This window comes from Abrus precatorius, unplaced genomic scaffold (assembly GCF_003935025.1).
Source record: "Abrus precatorius isolate BTA unplaced genomic scaffold, Abrus_2018 Scaffold8, whole genome shotgun sequence".
NCBI lineage: Eukaryota > Viridiplantae > Streptophyta > Magnoliopsida > Fabales > Fabaceae > Abrus > Abrus precatorius.
The window spans coordinates 12,132,440-12,144,847 of NW_020874428.1; positions in this window are offsets into that span (position 1 = coordinate 12,132,440).

Below are 12,408 nucleotides of genomic sequence, written 5' to 3' on the forward strand. Positions count from 1 at the left end.
GTTACGCAGAGAGTTTTTGGTTGCGCGTTAACACTTTTCCCAGAAATAGTGGCCACGCGCATTTTCCTGATATTGAGAGCTCTCTGGAACTATCACTCTTGATGATAAAAGTGACAACGCAGAGCCAAGGTAGTTGCGCGTTATCACTTTTTCTGATAAAAGTGACTACGCGCAGCTCGCCAAGTTGAAGACTCTCTGGAACGATCACTTTTGATGACAATAGTGGTAACGCCCAGGCTTCACTTCTTCTTTGAGCTCTGAAGTGATCACTTTCACTGACAATAGTGATCACGCCCAGTCTGCAATTTCTTATTCTTGAGTTTTTGGAGTCCAGACTTGCTTCTTTCCTCTTCCTTGTCATCAAACTTCCATGAATATGATCCTTGCTCAATTTATTCCTACAAAAACAAGATTAAAAACTTAATTCCTAAGCAAAAATTTCACAATTGCTAAAATAACTACATATGTAAACAAAATTCAATTGCTTCTCTTTTTCTAAGTTTTTCTGCTTTCTTTATACAGTTTTCTTATCATTTGTGTTAGAATTATGCTAAAATATCAGTCAAAATATGGATTCATCAGGGGCAAGAAAGAAAGAAGAAAAACTGGAATCTTGTTGCATGAAGAATCTGTGTGCTGCATAATTGAGAGAATTAATGAGAAATAATGCAAGTCCAGGCTAGTTTTAAAATCATTCACTCAAAATGCTTCTAATCTTTTGAAATTGCATGTATTGTTTTCTATGTTGTTCAATACCTACCTTAACCTTAGCCTTGTTATAACTTGAAAAAGTCTTAAGCAAAGGAAATTGAGAATATGGGCAAGCATATGGTAGAGTGTAGTTAAATTGATGATTTAGAGAGAAAACAGTACCTAAACATTGTTGAATGATGAGTGAAACACTTCTAAGTGAGTTATGATCACGTTTATTAATTGTACTCACATGAATTTTGATGAAATATATGATCTTAGATAGCAATTCTTACTCAATGATGATTATGCAGTATGAAGATCATGATGAATATTGGGATGAACAATTTGATTGAAAATTTTACAGAAAATACATAATTGGAAATTGATAAATCTGAAATAAGCAGTTTGTGAATTGATTTTAAAAAATTGAGGAATTACCTATGGTTTAGTTTGATTTGCTTGTGGACAAGCAAAAATTAAAGTTTAGGATAGTGATGAATCCATATTTTTACTAATATTTTAGTGTATTTCTAACCCATTTGATAAGGAAAATATATAAGAAAAGCAGAAAAATTTAGAAAAATAGAATGATTGAAAGTTTTCTTTTAATATGTAGTTATTTTAGCATTTGTGGAATTTATGCTTAGATCTTAAGAAATTAATCTTGTTTTTGTAGGAATAATCTGAGCAAAAGTCATGGAAATGGAAGATTAATGGAAAGGAAGAGAAAGAATAGCAATTCTAGACTCCAAAACACAAGAACAATGGAATGCAAGCTGGGTGTGATCACTATTGTCAGTGAAAGTGATCACTCCAGACATCAAAGAGGAATACACACTGGGCGTTAACACTTTTACCAGTGAAAGTGATCGTTCCAGAGCTTAAAAGAGAAAGGGAGTCTGGGCGTGGTCACTCTTACCAGCGAAAGTGAGTGTTTCAGAGAGTTACTAAGAAGAACAAGCTCTGCGTTAACACTCTTGCTGGCGAAAGTGAGCGTTCCAGAGAAGGTAAAATTTCAGCGAGCTCTACGTTAACACTCTTGCTTGCGAAAATGAGTGTTCCAAAGAAGGAAAAATTTCAGCAAGCTTTGCGTTACCACTTTTATCAGCGAAAGTGGATGTTTCAAAGAGGAGTGTATCAAGGCAAGTTGTGCATGGTCACTCTTGCCCTCGAAAGTGATCACGTGTAACCACTCGACCTCCTGTGTTACAACTCTTAGCAGCGTAAGTGATAGTTCCAGCTTCCAGAAAGTACATGAGCTTCTGCGTAGCAACTCTTATCAGCAAGAGTGATAACGCACAGAATTGGGATTTCTATAAATACCTATTTTAAGCTCAGAACTCGGGAGTCTTTGGTTCATTTTCTGTTTTTTCTGTTAGATTCTCGTTGAGAGAAAGTGAGAGAGAGGATTGGGGTTGAATTTTGAAGCTCCAAGAAGAGGCATTGGATTGGAGCTCGTGGAGATGGCTTCTCTGCATTTCTTCTCTTCTTCTCCTTCTTTCTTTTTCTCTATTGCAATGTGTGCTTAATTCTTCATAGTTAGGAGTTTATGGAACTTGAATTGATGTATTGATTTGACGTTTGCTTTTGAAATTTGAGTTCTTGGATTAATTGAATTGTTAATTCTGCTGTTATTGCACTCTATGAATGGAAATTCGTATGGTTAATCAAAGTGGAACATTTACCAATGGAAGTTGGATTTGCTTCTCTAATCTGAGTTAGCAATCAGAATTGGGGATTTTTTAGGGATAAGGAGACCTAATACTGCAATCCTACGGTTCCAAGTCTTAATGCAACTTGAAATTGAACTTCACCTAAGGGATTAGGGTGGTTCAGTTGTTTGTTAGGGTGAATGAGTTATGGGATTAACCTTTGACTATTAATATGTGAAACTGATTGTCAATTAACCAAGTACTTGAATGTTTAGAGGCATAATTGAATTGATATTGATATTCTTGTGAAATAAATTCCTAACTATCATTCATTCATTTCTAATCTCAACATCAATTTCTATACTCTATTTTTTGCAAGTTCTTTACCTTTTAATTGTTCTTATTTCTTACTTCTGAATGATACAACTCTTACAAATTCTCATAGCTCACTTAGTTATTGTTCTGTGAATTGATAATTGATTTCCTAATTCCGTGTGGAGATAATACTCTGATCTTAAAAATTACTCATTACTTGTTGCAATTCCTAGTGCACTTGCTAGTGTTTAGAGATTGTAACAACAATTTTTTATATTGATTATGGATTGATGGTTAAGTGTGTTTGAAAGTGATTGAGAAATAGGCTAAGTGTGTGTGTAGAGGCATTCTCGCTGTGGTGAGAAGGCCCTGGTCGTAGAGCATGAGTCTGTGGCGTTCTCGCTGTAGCGAGAAGAGTTACACTGTAGTGAGAAAGCAATAGAGAGGGGTGCTTTTCTAGGTGTAGTGTCACTGTAGCGAGAGTGTCTTGTTATAGCGAGATTCTACAGAAACCACAATGCAGTTTCCTCTAATATTTTTGCTGTAGTGAGAGCGGGTGTCACTGCAGCGAGGTTTCTTATTGTAGCGAGAGCATCGCAATCAAAAGGGTATTTGAGGGGTTTAAGGTTTAGGATGCTCATTTCTCATCCCTCTCTTCAAACTCTCTTTGATTCTCTGAACTCAAAATCCTATTTCACCGATTAAATTGGCTCCAAAGCTGTTTAGGAGCTAGATTGAAGGTTGGAATCATGTTTGGAGGTATGTTTGAGAGTTAGAGTTTATAATTTTCCATCCTTTCTCGATTTGTTTCAGTTTCTTATGGGGTTTTCCCCTATATTTAGGACAAAAATCCGTGTGGAGAACACTTCCATCATAGATTTCATGTTGGGTCTTCAATTTGAGGTAATGGAGAACTCTACTCTATCTCATTGTATTTGAAATCTGTTATTTTGCTATGTGTTGTAATGTGAATGATTGAAACATAGGAGGATATATGTCTTAATGAAACTAATTTGATTGTGGTGAGATTTCGATGGAAAGATTGTGTAGAATATAATGTGATGGATGTTGAATAGTGTTTATGATGAAATGAATTGATTGGTATGGATTATGATAGGAAATTTTGTGTGTTTGAATACAATGTGATTGATGTTGAATATGATGTGTGATGAAATGGTTGAACCCGTTGTGGGTGACTGTGTGTGGTTACATACCATTAAATGATGCTGAATAATTTGAATGGTTGGAAATGTGCATGAATGGCATGTTGGATGTGATTGTGATGGTGTTTGGAATGATTGGAAACTATGAATGGTTTAGCAATACACTGGGGGTGTGGAAGATGGGGCAGTAGAAATACCTTGGGGAAGAGAGGGTGGTGGTGACACCAACAGTGAGCATGGATGCACCACAGGCCACACACTCTCCTGGGGGGCTCAATACCACACACGTTGTATCCTTGGAGCGGAAGTTATCCGGCGACCATCCATGGTGTGAACTGAATAAGTTCCTGAAGTTGAAGGCATCAGGAATCTGTGATAACAGTGCCACAGTGAGCGTGGCTACGTGCAGTGAATGCATGTGTATGTAGATTGTTTGATTATGCAGTGAGCACACTTGTTTGTGAATTGAAACGGAATGTTGGAAAAAGTGTTATTTGTGCTTGTTGATACCTAATTTGACCTATGTTAGAAAATGTGTGAAATGTGCAAGGTGAGTCTCTGTGCTTGTGTGTGATGGTGTAAAGTACTTACCTTTACATTTATTTTTCAGATGACCAAGACGATCAGTACCGAGCTCAATGAAGGGATGGATAATACTACTATAAAACTTAGAAGATTTATTTTTTTAAAATATGATGTATTTGAATTGGTCCTATAGCAGTCATTTGATATAAACTTGTAATCCATTATTATTTTGAAATACTTAATCGAACCATGTGTTAGGAATTATTTAAATGAAATTTTTATTATTATTCCCAATTTTGTGAAATTTATTTATTTGAAAATTTAAATTAAGGTGTTACAATGATGATGAGAAAAGAAAGATGATAAGGACAAGTGTAGATAGTTCAGAGATACACTGAGAGCATGGAAGATGGAGGCGATTCTAGAAATCTTGGAAAAATCGGGGTAGTGGATGCACTTCTTGAATTGCGCATAACTAATGAGAGCAAGAGCACCACAAGTTTCATATTCATTTCCTGACCTAAACTCTTAACTATGTTTTTGTTAAAAGGAGCCAGGTCGGCACACGTTGTATCCGTATAGCTACGACTATCTAGCAACTATCTATGCTAAGGAAGACCTCAAAGGATCCTAGGAGCAGTGAAAGTTTGAAATAAGAACCCTAAGTGTTACTAGAGAGGAAATGTAATAAGTCAAATAACTTATGATTATTGTATGAATAGGAATATGAACTATATTTCCTCATTGATTAATGTATTATTTGTATTTGGTAATGAAAAGAAAGGCTTATTCTTACAAAACTTTTTAGGGAACCAGGTTGATGGCACCCCAAGAGAGAATTAGATTGATAGATAGTTTGGTACAGTATAAGTTAAATTATGTATTTAATGAATATAAAAGAATTTCCTTCTTTAAACTGGCCATTGACTGTGATAATATACCTAGTCATATCTATATTTTGAATATGGAATTATATCATAGTATTCCCTTAGATTTTCCTGTAAATAATAGGATCCACCATACTTTATGTGTATATATATAGAAAGAGAGAGAGACAGACAGACAAACAGAAAGAGAGATACGGTTAGGACCCTGACAGTTGTGACCCTACCTATGCACATATCATGACCATGACCTTCTCAAAAGACTAACCTGAGTCACCTTTGAGCGAGTTCTAGGTGTGAAAGTCACTGTGGACTCTAGAGATCTCTATCTCGGATCAGACGAGAATCTTGATTCTGAGGACTAGTATTGTCTTCAGTATTTTTGGTGGATAGGTTACTTATTAAAACTTGTCATATTTTACATTTTATAAATTATGTAGATGAGTTCTAATGTATTTTGAAGTTATATTTTGGAATTATGAAACTCTTGTAATTTAATGAGAACAATGTACATTAATGTTATTTCAGGTTCCAACTTAAATTTGTTTATTTCCCATTGCTTTATTCGTTTAAATTTTTATAAGTATGAGTGAATTAAATGAAAGTTTTATATTTCTGCACTTTGTATTTTGCGAGCAAACGAATTTAATTAAATTTCTCCTTTTCAATTCAAAAATTGTTCTTCCCTTACTCTATTAAATAAATAAGGATGTTACATAGAAGGGAATCATGGAAGAAGAATATCAATTTGTAGATCAAAAGCCATATCAAGTGTTTTCTAACCCTAACCTTTTTGACTCTTTATCTTATAAAGATAAAGTACCAGAATCAAAAGATCTAGATCTAGTTCTAAATGATGAATAAATCATTAAATTACTATTGGAAGATTTTAATATTAACATTGAGTCTGAAAAAATATAAAGCAATATTCAAAACCTTTGTCCTTAAAATCCTTATAGAGGATTACAAGGGGTGGTGTACCCCTTTGAGGTTACCTTTATAGTCAAACTCCTAAGTAAATTTGCTAGTTTTAGTTACCTAAACCAGAAACATAGTAATATTTTGGGGTAGGGGGAATGGCTAATTTAAAATCCTTGACTTTAAAATAGCTATTCAAAAACCTATAAGAACAAGGTTACATTAACCAAGGAATATGTACATAATAAGCAGTTAAAAAAATCCTAAATAATACTAAACTTGGTGAACCTGTAAGAAGAGGTAACAAATCTAGTGTAACACCCTTATTTTATTTATTTATTATTATTGCTATTTATGTTAGTTGTTTGTGCATGTTATTTGAAATTAGGAGTGTTTAATTGGTGTGAACTGTAGGATATCTCACTGTAGCGAGACAAGTCACCCAAAATCAATCTTTTTAGAGCCCTCTTGCTGTAGCGAGAAGTGGATAAGGATAACCCAACAACATTCTTGCTATAGCTAGAATGACAGACAGCAGAGGAAGAAAACTTTTTAATTTTTTTGCTTTAGCGAGAGCTGCTCAATGTAGCAAGAAAGTCGCAACTTTGAGAGATATTTAAATAACTTTCATCCTAAAAACTTCATATTCAACCAAATCATCATTCCCTCTCCATTCTCTTTATTCTCTCCCTCTCCCTTCCCTGAGAAAACCTCTAATAACTCTAGATCTTCCTCGGATCTGAGCTCAAACGTCCATTCTACTCGAATCTAAGTAAGTTTTCGGAGCTCATCCCTTGAATCTTGTTCCTATTTCTCTTTTCTCTCTTTCATAAATAGTAATCTACCTTGTAATGTTAGGAAGAACTCTAGTCCTTAGGTATTATTTTTGGTCAAGATGTGGAGTTTCTCTCTAGAGCACACGAAGAACTTAGTTCTTGAGATCCATTTTCAAGTAAGGGGAGTTGCTCCTAAACCCTAGGTTCTACCTAAATATGTTTATTAATCTTGAGAGAAGAGGGCTATCTTATTTTGAAAAGTAAATCCATAAAGTTTTCTTGAAACTATATAAGTTTGAAATGAATTGTTGGTATAAAAGAGGTTTTTGATGCATTTAAAATCACTTGAGACGTAGCTTATCATAAATAGTCACAAGTAAGAATGAGTTAAACAGTTTTGTGGATAAGTTACTATTTTTTTTATAACATATGTGATGATTGGTAAAAAGGTGAAATATGCTAAACTTTAGGCTAGAAGATTCTATTAAGATCGAGAGAATGTGATCTCTAACAGTATATTCTAGATGGCACGATTTGGGCTGAGTCCGAGGGTGTCCAACCCTCGGCATAATGTATGGAATTGTGTGATAATATGTTACTGTTGTGAATATGTGCTGAAATGATAGTACATGATGATTGTATTGGACTTGTGATGATATGTGTCTGCCTTGTGATTATATGCGTAATTGAGAATGTCTGAGAAAATATAAATTGATTATGTGAGGAAGGAAAATTGTGAAATTAAAAATGATAAATGAGATTAAGTATGTGAATAGGACATTTTATATGTTATCAAAAGAAAAGGGAATTATGTGATATGAAAAAGTGATGAATATGTGTGGAGAAAAGAATAAGGAATACTAGTACGTGTGTCACAAATACACCAATTGGTGCGATTATGATATATGCGTTTTAATACACCAACGGGTGAGATTATAACACACATGTTGTGGTACATCAATTAGTGTGTTTGCAACATATGTATATGAATAATATAACTTAATTTGCCACTGTTGAGATACTGTATAGATAGCTTAGGGATACACTAGGGGTATAAGGTCTGGAGTTGATTATGGAAATATGGGAGAAATGAGAGTGGTAAATGTGGTTCACTAATGTGTACACGATGTAAAAGTGAGATGCATTTACAGTCCTTACACTCATTCTTGATCGAACTCCTAACTATACCTTTGTTTGGAAGGCTGTGAATGTGCAAGTTGTATCTGTGTGTGGTTTAGCTGACTAGTAACTACCCTGCTGTGTAAGTCCTTCGTAACTAAGGAGAATGCGTTGGCAGTGATTTAGGGGCCCAAGAGTACCTAGAGTACCATTAATTGATGAGATGTTCAGACTTGAGATGAATAAAGTGGCACGAAGATATGGATTAGACAATGATAATTGGTTAAATATGGAGTAATATTCATGGATAATTTTCATTTGATTAAAATTGTATGATTTAGTAAAGTGACATGAGTTCAGACATTGAATTTGAATGAGTTAATTAAATAAGAAATGAAATACGTATGAGTGTTTGTCTGGTTAAATTTGTTAAATATGGAACATTATTACTTTGTTACATTTTGTATTAGAAAATATTTCTGTATTATTATTTATCATTCTATAAAATAAGAATTTTAGTGGGGCAAGCGATGCTCACTCTTACAAACTTTTTCAGGTAATGAAGCAATAAAAAAGGGATTGATCCGTCCTAGGATCATACTCACAAGGAATGGTAGGAAAAGGACTGCTCTGTTAGGACCAGCTATTTTGAAGAAGTAATTACATTGTATAAGTTTCTAATGGGAGCTTGAAGTATTTTAATAAATCTATTGTAAATAACGATTCAAAACACATGTCTAATAATTAGCAATTAATTGTCGATATAGAAATTTTAGCTTTTCTGAAATTGTAATTTGATAATCTCAAGATTATATCCTCAATTCTATTACAAACGAGATTTATATGTACGAAGTTTTAGAATTTTGCTCATTTTCAGTGATTTAGATTTTACACATATGAAAATCCTTTCTATTTATTTATCTTTCACTTATTTTAATCACATCATATTAATATTTCTATTTTTCTTGAGAGGAAAATTATTTAAATAAATAAGGGATGTTACATCTAGAACTGCATCCAAACTTGTGAAACTGGGAAAGGAAAAAGATAATCTTCCTCAACCTAAAAAGGCTAATAACACTAGCAATGAACAGGAAGATCATAGAAGTGATCCTAATAAGGAAAGTAAGTAAACTAATTTTAATGTCTACTTTTCAAAATATCCTTTAAAAAAATAGTAACTTGGGACATAATATACAAGATCTCATATGCCTTAATTTTGAATTCTTATGGAAGAAGCAAGAAACTCCTAAACATGCACTTACTAATAGGCCATTAGACACTTCTTTAGTAATGAAGCTAGATAAAGTGAGAGAATAGGATCATTTTAATCTTGAAAATATTTACTCTGTAGAAAATAATATAGGGCTATCCTAGCATTTTGAGGATGCTCTAAAATTTCTCTCCCTAGTTTATGAACTACTTCATTTGGAATTGTAGTGGTGCGAATGGTAATACTTTTCCTAAACTCATTAATGATCTAATTACAGTTCATAATCTAGACTTTATTGCCCTATTCGAATTTAGAATTAACTTCAGTAAGGCTAATATGGTTGTTAAAAAATTCAATCTGGGTTGCGTTGTTAAGGTTGATGCTATAGACTTCTCTGCGGGAATTTGGTGTTGCTATAATACTAGAAAATTAAGGTTGATATTTTAGAAAAAGTAATTATCTTATTCATCTTAAGATCAGTAATGGGCAGAGAGACTGGGTGCTCTCATCTGTTTATGCTATCCCTTAAGAAGGATTACGAGTAAATGTTGAAAATTTCCTATTGACTTTAGCTCCACAATTAATTGTTCCTAGTGTTTAGTTGGGGACTTTAATTCTATTCTCTTTGAGAAAGAGAAATCAAGAGGTAAGCCTGCAAATTTGAAGCTTATGAATCAATTTGTTGATTGCCTCAATACTTGTACGCTCCAAGATTCGAGCTTCAAAGGAAACCCCTTTACCTAATATAGAGGAAAGATTAAGGAAAGAAATGATAAAATAGTTGTTAATGATTCCTGGAAGATGTTATTTCAGAATAGTTTCCCTATTCATCTTCTTATTTTGAAATATGATCATGTTGCTTTGTGGCTAAAAATTAGGAGTACGGATAGCATTAGAACCTACCGTAAACCTTTTAAATTCTTGGCTCCTAGGCTGTCTCATGATGATTCAAAAACCAAGTCAAAAATTTTTGGATAACTTCTAAGACCTAGTTTCAAAATGTGAACAGTTTAAAAATAATATTTTTGATTGGAATATAAATGTTTTTGGTAATATTTTTAAAAGAAAAAAAAGACTATTAAATAGGATTAGGGGCATTTCTTGTAAATTAACTAATCAAGATAATCCTTACTCTTGTAAACTTATGAAATCTCTATAGATGTAATATCAGGAAATTCTAGATTATGAGGAATTTTTCCAAAAAACTATAATTATCCGTAGGCAAAAAAATCAAATTGAGACCCTTATGGATGATAAAGATGTATTAGAATTTAATCATGTAAAACTTCAAGACTTTGTTGTGAGATATTTTAGGAGTATCTATTCTGACCCTTAGCCTACAAGTAATTCCCTCTTAACTATGTCTAGGTTTCTTCCTTTCAAGGAATCTGATAAAAATATATTTAACATTGATTTAATCTTAGACAAAGTTAATGCACCATGTTTAGTATAGAAAACTTTAAATCTCCTAGCCCATATGGGCTTCATGCTGTATTTTTTTAAAAATCAATAAATTTTTTAGCTCCATTTATTTTAAAGTTTGTCTTAGAGGTTTTTAATAAACCTAAAAACATTGTCGTTATTAATGGCATTGTTATTACCTTAATCCCTAAAATTGATAATCTTGAACACATTAAGCATTTTAGGAAAATCTCTCTCTATAATGTTAGTTACAAAATCATAATAAAACTTTTAGCTAATAAAATTAGGAAGGCTCTACTTGTAACATCCTTATTTCAAAATAGTATTAAGGATGGATTATTAATTGATGGTGGGTGATGTTGGAAAGTATTAAGGAGAATTTTAAAATGTTTAGTAGAGTTTTGATGCAGGGGATATCTCGCTCAAGCGAGATATGTGATAAATCCATATTTTACTAGTATTTTACCTTAGTTTTAATACCTCTAATAAAGAAAACATGTTGGAAAAAACAAAAAAAACTCATAAAAATAATAGAATAATTAAAGTTTTCTCTAAATACATAGTTATTTTAGAATTTACAAATTTTCTGTTTAGAAATTAATGATTCAATCATAATTTTGTAGGAAATTCTGAACTAAGTTCATGAGGTTGGAAGATCAAAGGAAAGATAGAAGGAAAGTAGCAAAAATGGAATCAAGGAACAAGGTTTAATTAAGCAAGAGCTAGGCGTGATCACTTTTCTAGGTAAAAGTGATTGTTCCAGAGCTTGAAAGTGAAGGGAAATCTACGCGTGATCACTTTTGCTGATGAAAGTGATCATTCCAAAGAAGCTTCAATAATAACAAAATGCGTGTGATCACTTTTCTTGGAAAAAGTGATAATTCCAGAGAAGCCTCTAGGAAAGCAAGCTGCGTGTTATCACTTTTGTTCACAAAAGTGATTGTTCTAGAGAATCTTCCATCACTGCAAAGTTGCGCGTGTCTCCTTTTGCCAACGAAAGTGAACACACGCATATCTCAACCTTAGCGTGGCTACTTTTGTGAAGAAAAGTGATCATTCCAGTTATGGAGAACATCATAAAGGCCTTAGCGTGACTACTTTTATGAAGAATAGTGATCACGCTAGAAAGGCGAGAATTCTATAAATATGAATTAGCTCAGATATCTTGGGGATCTTTTGTTCATTTTCACTTCTCATTTGTTTTTGGTGTTAAGAGAGTCTGAGAGAGAGATTGAGGACGAACACCAAGCTTCAAATCTTGAGGAATCAGATTGAAGATTGGCTTGAAGATGTTTCTTCGTTCATCTTCTTCTCTTTCTTTTTCTTCTCATTTTGTAATGGTTGCTTAAACTCTTCGTAGTTAGGGATTGTGAATCTAAAATGGAAGTGTTGAATTAATTTTGGATCTGAACTTTGAGTATTAGATTGGATTGAGTAATTGATTCTACTATTCGAGACTGACGACTGTCTCTACAAACTAACACGAGACTTTTTAGCGTGCTTTGTCCTCACTCACACACTTCCCGAAAACTTCCCAGGAGGTCACCCATCCCATAATTGCTCCAAGTTAAGCACGCTTAACTTTTGAGTTCTTAAGTGATAGGCCACCGAAAAGTAAATGCATTTTATTAGTATAGGTAGTAGCTGAATTCTTTAATTCGGAAAGAAAGGGTTCGCTTTGACCGTTAAGAATAGGTAACCCGTTTTTCTTGTCTTTGTTTCTATTGC